Source organism: Colius striatus, chromosome 23, assembly GCF_028858725.1.
Source record: "Colius striatus isolate bColStr4 chromosome 23, bColStr4.1.hap1, whole genome shotgun sequence".
NCBI lineage: Eukaryota > Metazoa > Chordata > Aves > Coliiformes > Coliidae > Colius > Colius striatus.
The window spans coordinates 2336282-2351389 of NC_084781.1; the positions used below are offsets into that span (position 1 = coordinate 2336282).

General features: G+C 43.8%; 1 protein-coding gene across 4 annotated transcripts in view; it reads right to left on the minus strand.

Moving 5' to 3' along the window:
- ZBTB44 (zinc finger and BTB domain containing 44) overlaps window positions 1-15108 on the minus strand; it is a 36188-nt gene that overhangs the window by 20271 nt on the left and 809 nt on the right. The gene's annotated exons all lie outside the window — the stretch shown is intronic.

The window sequence follows — 15108 nt, forward strand, 5'->3', positions numbered from 1 at the left end:
TTCAGAGAAACTATAGCATGAATTTACAGAGTTCAAGCTACTAAACATTAACAGTTGGCACTAGCTCTGCTTTCCCGCTCTAGTGCAGGTACTGATTGCCTAAAGCTGCTCTTCATAAATGCTTCTGGCCTAGGATGAGAAGCTATTGGAAACTCCTTCAAAAACACAATGGATTATAAACCTTAAAGGAAAGTTTTGGTTTAAATCAAATGCACACAAATTGATTTTATAGATGGGATAAACAATACAAGGAAGGTAACTTCTTCTGAGAAACACAAAGCTGCCTTCTCGGGGACCAGCTCTCTGCTACATGTGGGAGCAAATGCATGGGTTTTGTGCAAGGTCCTGAGGGAGCAGAAAGGACTGTATGCCTCATACTGACTGCAACTCTTAAGGTTGAAAACTAAATGCCTCTGATTTGAGTAGGATGAAGTTGATCCAGAGTTCACTCCCTCTGCAGTGCACAGGGGAAAGAGACTGTGCCAAGTGAGGTGCAGGACGTTCAGATAGCCTCTGCCACTGCAGTGGAACTTCTGCAGCCACCAAACCTGTCTCTGAGTGAGGAAAAGCAGTTCCTGGGTTTGCTCCAGTTATTTCACTGTCAAGGAAATACGAGCCACCACGTTTCACCTCCTTAAGGCCCCCCTCACGCTTCCATGAAAAGCCTTCTGTGTTCCACGAGACTCACACAATTAACACGATATAGAAAATATCATCTCAGTAAAGCTGGTGGCTAAACATCAACAACATGATTGGATCTGATTATTTCCTGGAGCCAGACAGCTCCTTCACATCATCCCTCTCCTTTCCCTTACACATATGCAAAAAGCATACCACCCTTGCAAATTGCTCCTGTGGAGCTTCTCGGATACAAAGAGCGTTGCGAGTTTGGAACAACTTACCACAAATCTCACAAGCCTTAGCACAGATTGAAGTGGCAGCTGTCAGGGCCCACCTTGTTCTACAGACATTTACACTTGGCTGCTTCTTCTTCCTACGACTTCACTTTTGATACTGCACACCCTTCCAGACAGAAGAAAAAGATCTTTTCGAGAGAACAGATGAACTAACACCAATATGTATGAAGCCTGAGTGAAACTATTAGGGCTCTTTGGATTGAAAATGAAACTTCACACTACTACAGAGGAAGAAGTTAAGCACAAGAGGCATCTGAGGATCCAGACTGTTTGTTCTCCAGCATGAATGAAATGAAAAGCATATTTAATTGATCTCAGACCAAAAGACTACAGTAAAATCTTGTAACAGCATGGCCTTGGGACACCCTTTCTTCTGAATTCCCAGTCACTGCAGCAGTTCCTTGGCAGAGCAGAAGCCCAGGAGTACTTCTGGTCAGCAATTGGCTACAAAAAGAATGACACATTTGCCAGGACTATCAATGGTGTATCCGGTATTTAAAAATAACACCAACATTCAACTATTAACAAGGAGAAAAACCTAAGCAAGTCACACTCCCAGTTCTTATCTGTGCAGAAGACTAACCCATTTTCCTTCCTTGGTGATCTGAATGAGTAATGCTCAGCCCTCCAGTTTCAAAGTGACAGAGCTCTACTCTGCTCCCCTCCCGCCAACCGCGCTCTGAATCATTCCTTATCACAGAATCAGAGAATCTGAAGGGTTGGAAGGGACCTCGAAAGCTCAACCAGTCCAACCCCCCCTGACAGAGCAGGACGACCTAGAGTAGGTCACACAGGAACTTATCCAGGTGTCCCCAGAGAAGGAGACTCCACAGCCCATCTCGGCAGCCCCTTCCAGTGCTCCCTCACCCTCATAGTAAATAAGTTTCTCCTTACATTTCTTTGGAATATCTTCTGTTCCAGCTTGTACCCATTGCCCCTTGTCCTATCACTGGCCATCACTGAGAAGAACCTGGCTCCATCCTCCTGACACCCACTCTTAACATATTTATAAAGATCACCCCCGAGTCTCCTCTTCCCCAAGCTGAAGAGCCCCAGCTCCCCCAGCTTTTCATCAAGATGGAGATGTTCCACTCCCTTCATCATCTTTGTGGCCCTGCACTGAACTCTCTCCAGCAGCTCCCTGTCCTTCTGGAACTGAGGGGCCCACAACTGGACACAGTTCCTGCTTCCCCCTTCCTGCCTGCCTCTCCCCTGTTCTGGCTTCCTTTCTTCTCCTCCTTTCATCTGTTGCTTCCTTGACCTTGATCTGGTTACAGGATTTAAAATAAAATAGCGGAAGCCAGTGATGTGCAATAAATGGATTTAAATTTATTCCAGGAGCAGTGTGCCTGCCGTGAATGGGGGAGACCAGTCTCTTAAAGCCACTTCTGTAAAACGACCTTCCTCCTGCACTGCACCAACATCACCCTTCAGACAAGTGGCTCCTACACGTGGACAAAGGCTGCCTGCATGTGCATGATGTTCTCACAAAACCAAAGGGGTTGGGCTGAGGAAGGGAACAATTGCTTGACAGTTAAGGAGGTAACCAAAACATCAAATATTTTTAGATGGTAATTTACACAATATGGAAATACTTTCTGCATGAGAAGATGAGCATGTGACAGCCCAGCCAGGTTAGAAATTCAGTTCCATTCTCCTTGTTAATCTTCTAGTGGCACTGAGTACTTTTACAGCTGCACTAAATCATAGTGATGAAAGAGGGTAAAGGGCTGCTGCAACGTTCCAACTTCACCTCACCGCTTCAAAATGACCTTCTCTCAGGTCTGATTACCTGTTATTAGGCCACGACAGCAGTTGTTAGATCGTAAGGTATAAGGTGCCATGTTTAGGACTGATTAAAGAACCATAAACTAGAATTAAATACACACAAGGTACACTGGAAGTGTTTGGGTTGGGGAGATCAAGGTGCACACAGAAACTACGTCACAAGTGTGTTGGAGCTGGAAAAGCTGTTGTTCATCTTTGAGCCATAAACCATTGGCGATCCTCTAAGCAGGGACTGGGGTTGGTATGAATGAAACAGAGGCTTGCCTTTCCTTCCCAGTTGCTGGCACTATGGCTCCTCCTCACAATCTCCACATACATTCTTAAGTCATGGCCCACAATGTATTAGAGCATTTTGAAGTTCAAGGGAAGTCCTGCACTGGAAACGTGTGGGGATTCACTGGCAAAGCAAGGACCCAAGGACAAGGCGAGGACGCAAACACCAGCACTTCAGGATGTTCAGGACAAGGAGAAATTTCTCCACTGTTAGCCAAAAGTGTCTGTAGATGAGTGCTACTGTATTTGCTACCATGGTTTATTTAATCCTAGGAGCACTAGTGCAGACTTGACCTTTAAGCAGCCTTCAAGTAGTTCCAAGTAACGTAGCTCATACTGTTTCAACTCAAAACTGTGTTTTCATACCGAAAAGTAAGTTTGAGCAAGAGTTAGCAATCCACATACACTATTTGGGACAAGAGTTAAACCCACATCAAGTTTCTGTGCTTAGAAACAGTAAAGGTGAAAGTGTATGCTACCTTGTGTAAATGCAAAGAAAATCCAACAGAACTGAAAAATGTGACCTGTCTACTTCCACATACCCAAACTTTGCTCCTTATTCACCTCCTGTGGCTCAAATCATCCTTTTTGCAACATGGCACATAAAATAATCTCGTTTATTTCATTGCAAGAGTCAGTGAATCAGACTCAAAGAGTTGTTTGCTTTCAGTTCCTCACTCAGCTACAGAATTTTATGACAGCAGTGACTGAATTTTTGGCACCACAAAACCACCATCCCACCTTTAACCTCTGTATCCTGACCTGTGGCAACTTAAATATCGTGAAAACACCAACTTTCCTGAATACTAACACCAACAGACTTGAGGGACAGAAATGGGACACTGGCTTTAGTACCCAAAAAGCTTAGGAAATGCCCACCCTCCGTGCTCACCAGTCCCCCAGGTACTGAGAGGCCACAGTATGAATCAGATCACTAGTTACTCTTTTTTAACAAACCCTTCTTTCTAACACTCCTTGGGCACTGGTTACAGTTAATTGAAATGGAACAACTGCTTTTAGGGCGTGTTTAACTCCAAGTTTGCTATTTCTAGGTCAGAATTGAAACAGTTGTGTATCTCAACACGCATCTGTTTCCCCTAATACCAGCTGGCCTAATAAAAGGTACTATCTCCCACTATAAATCTTGCCTTTCTTCACCTGACAAAACTGCTGTCTGGAGCTGCCAAACTGCTCGTTTCAAACACAAATCAGCAGGGCTTCCTAAACTTTGTTTTAAACTGTGTTTAGAGTCAGGTTGGTAAACCTAGTTTGAACTCAGCCCACCACTGCCAAGCCTGATGGTATTTATAAAAAAAAAGAAGGCAAACACAAGGTTTTCTTTGCTCCAAATGATGTCAATGTGCAGCATTCACTTTGGTGCACTGGAATCCATGGAATGCAAACCTGTAACCTTTAGCTGCAGTGGGTGACTGGACCAGGGAAATGAACCATCCAGATAAGTGTGCAGTGTTTGAGAACTTCCATTTCCTCCAGGACAGCATACTTCCAACTGCATGTGCACAAAGGAGCTACTGTCAAGTTAGCTGCTTCATCAACACCCTTATGGTAAAACCTGAAATAGATGCTCAGCTGTAATATATAAACAGAAGTTGAAGTGGTACCATATCCTGTAAAAAACAGGAGTGTTCAAGTGCTGGGGCTGACCTGGGGCTTTGGTCTCTCCAGTCAGGAACCACTTTTATCCCCTGGACAATTCAATTCAATTATCTCTTGAAGTGTGTTCCCACACAGGAGACAGCAAAAGATTCACCTACTCTGGCTTTCAGTTTTAACTCTTATTGGCATTGAGGTGTAAGGTTTGGTCAGAAAATGATGCTGAATGCACTGCACTCGAGCTCTGCATGTGCTGGAGCACGTGGTTTACTCAGTGGTGAGGAAATTGATAGGCAAGGAGGTATGAGGCTGATGAGAGAGTTCCCATTTCTGTGCCAAGCCCTAAAAATAGTTACAAAAACTCTTGGCTCTTTCCTCAGCTTTTGACATGATAAGCCCAGGACCCTCTTATCAAAATTGTGCTGTCACCCTCATCCATCACCTTGAAGTGGGTTCCAGAGCTCTGTCTGAACAGAGCACATTCTCGGCCAGCACCCTTTCAAACCTCCAGTAGCTCATCCCTCAACTGCCAGTGGCCTCCTGGCACACAGGGCAAGAAATACATCCACTTGGCATGGCCATCTTCACTCGGAGTATGTCATTGGAGACCCTGGTAACAACACACCACCAGATGTCCACTGTGAGGCAGGATGGGTTAAGGCACTGCACTTGCAATCCACTACCCCTGCACACTCCTATTACCTCATTTTGACTTGTTTGCTAAAAAACATGGGCAGCACCTTAGGTGCTTTCCTCCTCAGTTTTGCAGGGTTTTATTTACACCATGGATGTTAAACACAAACAGGGCAATTTACCTGCTGGTAAAGTAACACAGACCAAGAATAATTCAGAAATTGGTTGTGCTGATGCTAAACTATAAATGCTTCCAGTAAAAAGTGTGCAGGTTCTAGAGGAGACCAAAGTCTTCCCATGCTACGAGATTGCCTCAGCCTATAAAAGCAGGCTGTTTACTGGCTCCATGAAAAAAGCAACAACTACTGTAATGAGAGGAGAAAAAAAACCCCACATCACCTCTACTGCTTTTATTTTAGAGCATTAAAACCAACACAAAACATATCACAGAGCTGTTTTCTCGTACCACGAGGTGCAGAAGAGAGAAAAAGCTGTAAACCATTAGTTAAGCCACCACTATTTTGCAGGAGTTGCTGTTTCTAAGCATAATGCGAAGCATAATGTGTCTCAGAGATTTTTGTTTTGTTTTCTTGACTAGTCATTTGCATGGAAATGAAGGAGTCAGAAGTAAAAATTTAGCAGTCATGTTCTGACAGAGTGGCAGGAGATACTAGATAAAAGAGAGCCTGAGTGGAGGCTGATAGGGAGAAGTATTACAGCCTGAAGAGGAGCCTCTGTTAGAGCCCAGCACACAGCAGAGAGGATGGAAAGCAACCCCACAAACCTTCAAAAACTTCCATGGGACAGAATAGAACAAGAGAGGGGAGCCTACCAATTTGGGCTGACATCTTCCAGCATGTCCTTTGCAGACTGGAGCTGCCTGAAAGCCCCAAGCACGTCCTGGAACTCAGAATGGAACTCTTCCAACCCCTACATCTGGTAGAATTAAGAAATCATCTGCCTGACCATAACAGATTACAGATGCCAAGGCCACACTCATTATGTTCATCAGCAACCTCATACTTCCAGCAGACTCTTGCTTGTCATTCCCTCATGAAAGTGACACTTCTAGATTTATTCTAGTCCCTTATCATCCCAAATATATGGCCTATGAGCCTTTCTTTTGAGTGCTCTCAAGTTGGCAAAAGAATTTAATCCCACTGTAAACCTTTTTCTATCATTTCTATTGCACACCACTTATGTTTTGGGCAAATGAGAGTTTTGGTCTCTGCAGCCCACAGCTGTCATGAGGCAGCTCTAAGGCTAATACACAGATAAATTGGGAAATTATTAACAGTGGAAGTGCCACAGAGCTGGAATTCTAGTCATACACGGTGAAAATTAACCTGCTTAAATGCAAATGAGCCTGTGTGGCAGTGTGAATGGCCACAGCCAGCAGCAGACCTTACTGACTGACTGGAATCGCTGAGAGCTAACAGCTTATAATCAAACAAGCTAGGGAACCACGGACAGACAATCGAGAGCTCTGTCTGTGTGCTAGATTAATATAGCAGGAAGATTAAAGCATAGCTACAACTCCTAGTCTAGATAAAACTCTGAGATTAAAGATCAGGCAGTAGGTGTGTAAAACATGTTACCACTCCTTTCATTAGAAGTCAATCTAAAAATGTTTCCATTAGATAGTGTTGTGATTGCAAACATGCAAGCTGGTAATTCTCAGGGAAAAAGGTGCCAGTGTACTGAGAGAAGAGGCAGGATTGCTCAAAGAAAAGCCTGGCAGCATTAACACTGTGTTCATTTTGTCTCCCAAATACTTGGTGCAGCAGCTCTGATTATTGAAAAATACAGAGGTGTTTTCATCTCTCAAAAATAGATGATTATATGTGTATACAAACTGCAGAAAACTGGCTAAGTGAAAGAATGAACAGTAAGAAAACAAATAGACAATGGGACATCACCTGTGCTTACTGAAGCTGAAGTACATCAAACCAACTTTACAATGTATTCTTCAGGAGGAAAAAGGAAATGTCACACACCATGAGAACTTCATTAAAATGTCTGAGTAGTATGACATAGTCATTGGTGAGTGAAAACAAGGAGATTAACAGACAAATTGAAGGTAAAGAGTTGGCTGAAAAGAAGTCAGTCATGTACTTGAAAGAACAGGTTAAAGAATTTACTTGTGAAGTGCCACAAGGAATTGGTCTATTAATGCTCTCCGAGTGTTTTCACAGAGACGCTGGCTCAAAAAATGCTGGTGAAAAGGTTACGATTTATCACCAACACAATGCATTTAAACAAGTGACTGACCAGAATTCATGGGAAATCCAAGAGTATTAAATTAGAACCTTGACTTTATACACTAGGGAGCTCGTCAGGGACTTCAGTTACAAGCTGGAAACTAATTAGTTAAAAATTACTTTGAAGTAAGATCTCCCACACAAATTAAGTTGAACAGCTAGCTGAAAGGCTCACAGAACACCAGACTCTCAACACCTCATTTTTTTCTCAGGTATTAGTCAGTAACTATTTTGTCCTGAAAGCTTCTCAAGAAGGGGTGGGCTTTTTTGAGAGTGTTTTTCTTCTGTGCAGATCCCCTTTAACACGCCTGTAAAAGAAACTACAGTGGGATCTTTTCAGAGCATATGACTTCACCAGAAACATTTCAGCTAGAAACAAACTGATAGGGCACACATTAAGTGCACTGATCAGCAAGACAGCTCTTAATCCCAGAATCTAATTAAAAGGAGAGATTACAGTAATCAGGGCAGCACACTGTTGCTCCGACGGCGCCGATCCTTTTTACGCAACAGTCGGAAGACTCCTTGAAACCACTTACAGATACAGAAAGGAGACAGACACCGTCCTCTTCAAAGACTCTGCACCCTTCTACATCCCTGAGCTTCACTGAATTCCATGTTTCATGCAACAGGTGAACTCTTACGTTTACCTGGAGAGAATTTCAAACAGTAACTCTGCACCGTTCTGCTGCAGAGCGGCCCAAGAGCTTCAGGAACACGATCAGGTATGACAGCCTGGCCACTCTTTCTTCCTCCACACGCTTTCATTGCCTGTATTTCTTTTTCACCCCCAAGTCTTGTTTTCCCTAGCCAGTTTTCAAGTTTTTGGTGTGATCATTTGAAGTCAGTTCTTGGAGAGGACAGAATGTTACCATTCACTACTTCAAAAGGACTCAGATTTAACTTGTTGCCTTTTTGAAGCTGTAAAGTATAAACTTTATGTGCCTAATATAGCTTTCACATGGTTGAATAAGCAAACTAGATAAATGCCACTTTCCCCAGCCTCCAGCACTTTGAACTTCTCATTGCAGGAATCTCACATTAGTGTTCCATACAACACATAAAGGCAAATTTTCTGATAGTACTTAAAACTGAGGCTCATTTAACAATACGAGCTGTAACTGCTAAAAGGGCTTGTTATACACTGAGTTACGTTTATATTCTCACCATAAAAATTAATGTGAGAACTTCACCAGACAGAATGTATTGGGAGACTTCACAGCACATTCACTGCTCCTGAAACTTCAGCTTCTCACCACTTCTCTGAAAAGGCACGTGAGATTGCTGCTTTAACAGTGGTCAGCCCCAAAAGTGCACCCTAGAGATGTTTCTGCCACCAACATAGGAGCAAAACCTCTGTTTGGGGGTTTTTTTAAACACAATAAAAGCAGTAAGTGAATTCATAGTCCTCTTCCTATCCGCACAGAGGCAAACCCCAGAGATTGTAATCAGATGATACTGAATGGATTGATGTGTTCCAACCCTGAGGCACACATTCAAATCGAACCACTCTTTTTATGGGATCTTAATATTTTCTTTACCTTTTTGCTCCCTGCAAATTCAAGTTAAATTCTCCCCAAATTTCTCAGTGTAGAAAAGCCATTACATAGTCATTCCTCACCGAGGCTTTGGGTTAATAGTCTTTGGTCTTTTAACAGCAGGACAAATGAATGACACAGGAGAAGGAAAAAAAGCACAAGTTGAACATCACATTCTTCCAAGTACTGCAAATTGGCAAAAAAAATATCCATAAAGCACTTTTATTTGTCACGTGGCAACAATCTTCTAGTTTAAACTAAACTCCAGAAAGCTATTTTTCTTTCTTACAGCATTTCAGTCCTCACTTTTAGAGACTCTGCAAGCAGATCAACACAAACCTTAGGCAAAAAAATACACAGCAGAAAGACTGCAAGAGCCAACCTCTCAAAGCAAAACTCTCCAAGACCCTGTTGGAGAAAGAAATAGCCAGAAAAAAATGGCATGTTTGTTTGTATCTGCATACCAAAATGTTTTAGCACAGTTCAAGTACTACCGCATGAGTGACATTAAAGAGTCAAAAGGGAAAAAACACCCCAAAAACCCCACCCTATCTGTGCTGCTTCTCGCATGTATTTCTTCATTTCCTCCAAAAACAGGGCATAACTGGGTGTGTTATGTCCCAGGAGCTGCCAATAGCAACCAGAATGAAGAATCCCTCCTCTCTTCTGTCTCCCCCCGCCACCCCCCAAGCTGTGCCTCCTACCTTATTGTGTGTGAGGCTTTAATTTTTTGTCACTTGGAAATGACAAACCTGTCTCCTCATTTTACAGAAACAAATGACTGTAACTACATATCACGATCATTTTGGTTTGTGACAGCCAAATTTGGCTAAGTGCTAGTTTTTATTAGTTGAGCACAAAGCTTACCTGCCAAGTGATTTGTTGTTTGAAGTGTTCAGGTTTATCACCAAAAAAAAAGAAGATGACAGCTTCCCTTTCCTCACTTTCATTCCAGATTAGCAAGAAAGTGTTACATCTTCATGAAATCCATGTTAAATATGATAAATGTCTTTTTCTGCAAATCTTAAGCTCTCCCCAGAGCCCCATTAACGCCCCAAGTGCTGGAATCCTGAACTGACAAGCAAAAAAAAACATGGGTAAAGAGCAAAAGGGGAGAGATCAAGGCGAAGTCACACATCCCATACAAGTTGAAGAGGCGAAAAGGCATGGCTAACCCAGACAGCATGGACGGCAGCCAGCTAGTCAAGGTGTCACAGACATATAAACAAGCAGCCACCTTTCCAACGGAAGCGGCTAGAAAGAATCCTCAACAAGTTTCAGCAAGGCAGGAATGTGGTTGTGTCATCACCCTTTTAGCACTACTGTGTACCCTTTATTTTCCTAATGATTCATTTATGCAGATAAATGCCTAAAAGGAGCTCTTCTTGGCCCCAAAACTAGAAATCTTTATATTTAGCTACAAATCATATTATCGAGTGAGCAGCATCTCTACAGGCTTTAACTTTCTTCCCTTGTATGGCCAAACCTGGTATGGTTGGGGAGAAGTAAGTTTTTAAGTTTAGGGGTTTTTTTAAGCCTTTGGCAGCTTTACTAACATTTCACAGAAACTTCTTAGAGTAGGTCTTCCTGAACAGGAGTATTTATCCACTTAAAGAACAAACAAGATGCTGAAAGACAGCTGCAGAAACTGTCAAGCCCGCAGAGTTCTAACACTATGCAAATATCTGCCCCAAATACAGGACCAACTTGCCTCTTAAACCCTAGTTATTCCCAAATTCACTAGTCATTTCCAAGGCTTTTGGGTTTCCATAGCACATGGCATCTTCACTCTTCCAAAGCCTTTGAACGGGCTCAACTCTGGCAAGCACCCACTGTAACCAAGTACATTTGGTAATACCCAAATCAAGCACCACCTGTAGGCAGATTTATAAACTAGGGCCTTCAATACTAACTGTATTTCCACTAAAATAGCTCTCACTACAATTACTATGTTCATTTGTACTTTTGAATAGAAATCATTATGCATAGTACAAAGCTACAAAGTGTCCCATTATTAGAAAGCATCTCTTTATGATCTGGAAGAAACAACCCTGCCTTTACTCAAGCCTTCTTGGGTAAGCAAACAAATGCAAGCAAATGTTGTGGTCAAGTCACCTCAAAACAATATAGGAGAGCTCAAAGGAAAAAGGAAAGGATATAGAACAGGCTCTGTGCGCACTGAATGACTGGGACAATGCAGCTTGGGAAAGAGCAAAAAGACCAAAGAGAAAATTGAGAACACAGAGATCTATAAAATTATAAAAGAGGTGATGACTGGAAAAAGAATCTTTATTCTTTCTGATTGCACACAAACTAGGGGAACCTCAATGAGACTATCATTCATCGGGGACAAACCAAACAAAACGACAAGCAAGGCAAACCCCAGGAATTATTTCTGCACAAATGGTGGGGTTCATTGCATGGTATAAACTGTTCAAAAGGCCTTGGCACACCCATCAGCCCAAGAGGCACTTCTGAACACGCCTGTCAGCACGTACCCTCTAGCTCAGGCCACCTCCAAACCCTTCCTCTCTGGTGGATGTGCAGAGGAAGGATTGCTGAGCTGCCTTGGATGCTCTTCTACTGTCTCCCTAATGATTTACTTCTGGCCACTGCCACAGACCTCATGCTGAGCCCAACACATATTTTGCAGCCCTTGTTATCCCATTGTTCATGTACTCTGATAAACCTGTTTGTGTGAAATAATTATTTCCCCAGCTCTAAATGAAAACCCCCGTATCTACAAATAACACCCAGTTTAAGTCACTTCCTTAACTCGATTAAGCAGAATGCAAAGAGAATTAAATGAAGTGCCAAGTGCTTACAATCCCTCTCTTCCCATCCCTGTGCACAAATGCCATTTTATCAGGTTTGCAGCTCGTTTCCTACCACCACCAATTCATTTAGGCCCCTTGTCCAGAGCAGTACTAGACATTTGTTTTCATCTAGTGAAACCACTACAAGAATCAATTTCATCTCCACAGCAAGTTCAGAGCAACAGACTCAGCATTAAGTACACAACTATTTAATTTGATCTATATGCTAGAAACTGCATCTCTGAGGCAACAGCAGCAGCCATGGAGAGTGAGGCGTTTCAACTTCTTACCTAAACCAATGCTTTCAGGTTTGGTTTTTAACCCCTGCTTATAATCACTGAAATTCTAACACTGAAACACTACTGCAGGTAGAGGCATCTCTCTCACCCAGCTCTGTCCCTGCAATCTCACACAACGTGTTTTCAAAGGAACAAGCCATGAGGTCGCTGCCCCTTTCCAGCCCCACTCGACTCCAGGAGCGACGTCGTATTTCAGGCGACAGATTGCGGGCGCGCTCTGTAACCGCAGCGTTTCATTTAGAAGTCGGCGCTTGACACATTGAAGTATTGGGAATTCCTGAAGCCTGGCTGTCTGCACAGTTGCATAATTTAAGCAGGGATAACCTACTTATAAGCGGGTGAGAGAGAGAGAAGAATGTCAACAGACGATCCCTTCTACGTCAAGGGACATCTTCCCCGTCACGTGCCAGCAATGGCATCGTTGCTTTGTTGCTGTTTATTTAAGCTAGGGGGTTACAGCGCCTAAAAGGAGGGAAGTTACACATACTGCCAGATCTTCTACTCAAACCTTCTCAAAGCTCATGGAAAAAGAAGCTTAGATGTAACAGACACCACCAGGGAAACGCCACATGCAAAGCACCCAACAGAAGCCCCGAAGTCCCCGAGACCTCCTCTGGATCGGTGGCAAGCCACACCAACGCCGTTCAACCTCACAGCAGAGGCATCACACACCCATTCACAAGAAAGACGTGAAAATAAAAAGCCTCTTTTCAGCAAGTCACAGGATACAACCAAAAATAGCCTTCGGATGCTTGTTCAACGTCACGCAGGAGGTGGCGGGGGGGAAAGCTGTATGTGCTTTGGATCCTCTTTGCAAACAGCTGACCAGACCCTCCTAACAGCACACACTTGCTTCAGACACCACAGAACGAAACCACCCCTTTTACAAGTTGCCAGAGTTTATGATTAACCTCCTGTTGCAACAACCATGGCAAGGATTCAGTTTCACTTGCTGACTACTTCTCTTACGTACTGCACAAGAAATACATAAGGACACTCCCCCCTCCCCTTCCATTCCAAACCTCAGAGCAATGAGAAGAGGAATTCTCCCACCCTGTAAACAAAACCAGTGTGAAACCCTTCTGAGTTCGAGAGGGAGAGCGATCCTCGCTCCTGACAAGTCAGCATCCGTCCCACATCCACCTGGGGAGACTAAAGCAGGGCTGGAAATTCCCTTCCCCTGGAAAGGGACTGCTTGGAGTGTTCGCACCAATTAAAGTTTTGGATTAAAAACAGCTGTTTAAATAGAAGCAGTCCCCAGGGAGAGACACTTACAGCATTGTAATGCGTTGCTGGTGTAAACAGTTTCACATCAATGGAGGCATTTATACTGGTAGAGCTGTCTCTAGCTAGCAGGTTAACACTTGTTCAGCTCCATCTCTTTAAAAGAGATGAACTTAAACGCAGGCAAGGTCTCCAGGTGCATCACACCTTGGATCTGGGTTACATCAAGCTGCAGTAAGACACCTCAGTGGCAGAAGAGAAGCACCTCGCACTTCAAATACCCTAAAAGACTCCTGGACAGCAGCCTGTGACCCGCCTGCACAAAAGCCATTCCCGTTCAATGCCACCTTTGCAGGGTCTGTGGCACAGGCAAACAACACATCACCTAGTCTAGGAAAACATGTAGCTAGTGCTAACTGCTCTAGACACCACAAGGATAAAGGAAATAAAATACTAAACAAGGGGAAAGGGAAAAGCCTTGTGTCAGACAGAAGCACGGGGAGAAAGCAGGGGCAAAGATGTAACTGGGCAACCTGAGAAACCCTCAACGTGGGTTTGGTAAACCAAAGACCTCACGAGAAGAAGATTATCAAAGCAGGAGAGTTCTAGAAACATCAGGACAGCACCTGGGCTGGACAAATTATGACCAGAAAAGAGAAACTGTATGTCTTGTAGACACGTGGTTTCCAACTTAGGATCTACAGACACCTAGGTAGTAGGCAGGCTACTTATTTTTACTGTGGCTCAACAAGGAAAAACCCAGAAGTTGAAGCAAAAAATAAGGTAGGCTTAACCCAAGGGCGTCACACTGCTGTACCTGCAGGGCCCATGAAGAGAAAGGGCTGAAAATCTCAGTCATGAAAGATGTCACAGGCAGCCACAAAGCACAGCCAAAGGAGAGATATGAAATGGGCGAGGAGGGGTGACCTCTCTGGCACGTGTGAGCAAGGGAAGTACCACAGTCTGGGGGCAGGCACTGAAACAGCTGCTGCTGGGTGTCTGTGGGAACACACAAGACATGAAAGGACAAACAGAATGGAAACCTTCTCTCTGGCTGCGTGCCTGCCCTCCCCAAGGCTACCAGCAAAATGCTGCCTGCAGCTTTCCTGATGGAAAGGCACTCAGTGGCAGAACTCTGGTGTGTGTACACACAGGTGAGAGGAGACAGACCAAGGAGGGGCAGAACAAGCTCCACAGCCACAAACAGGAGATGAGCTGGAGTAGTCACTCCTTAAGGCTTTGGTGGAAGATATCTGTGTGCCTATTTGGGTGGGAAAATACAATCTTGCAGCTTTTCATAGACAGAAAGAAGCCTCCTGAGGTGTTTAACAAGCTGTGGTGGTCAAACATGGAGGTACTCCCCAGCACACCTATGTGAATGAAGAGGTACAGTAGATTTTGGAAGGTAGCAATACCCTTCCTATGTGTGTATGAAAGGAGGCAACAGGCTTTTGGCAAGGACACCCAGCATCTGCCTACAGGAAAACAACCCCAAACACATGAAAGGCGAGCAGAAAAACATGCAACAGATCTTGACAGATGAGCACTTCAATAGAGTGTGGATATGGGTACAGAGGCAGCACCGCAGACCCTGACAGATGGGCAGCAAAGAATATGCAGAAAGGGGTTTTGCAGGGAAAAAAATAAACCACAACAACAAAGGGAAAGCAAATTTTGATAACGGCTAGTGGGAATCCCTCTTGTCTTCCCATCAGCCTGCAGTGGAAGAGGGAGGCAGCAGGGTA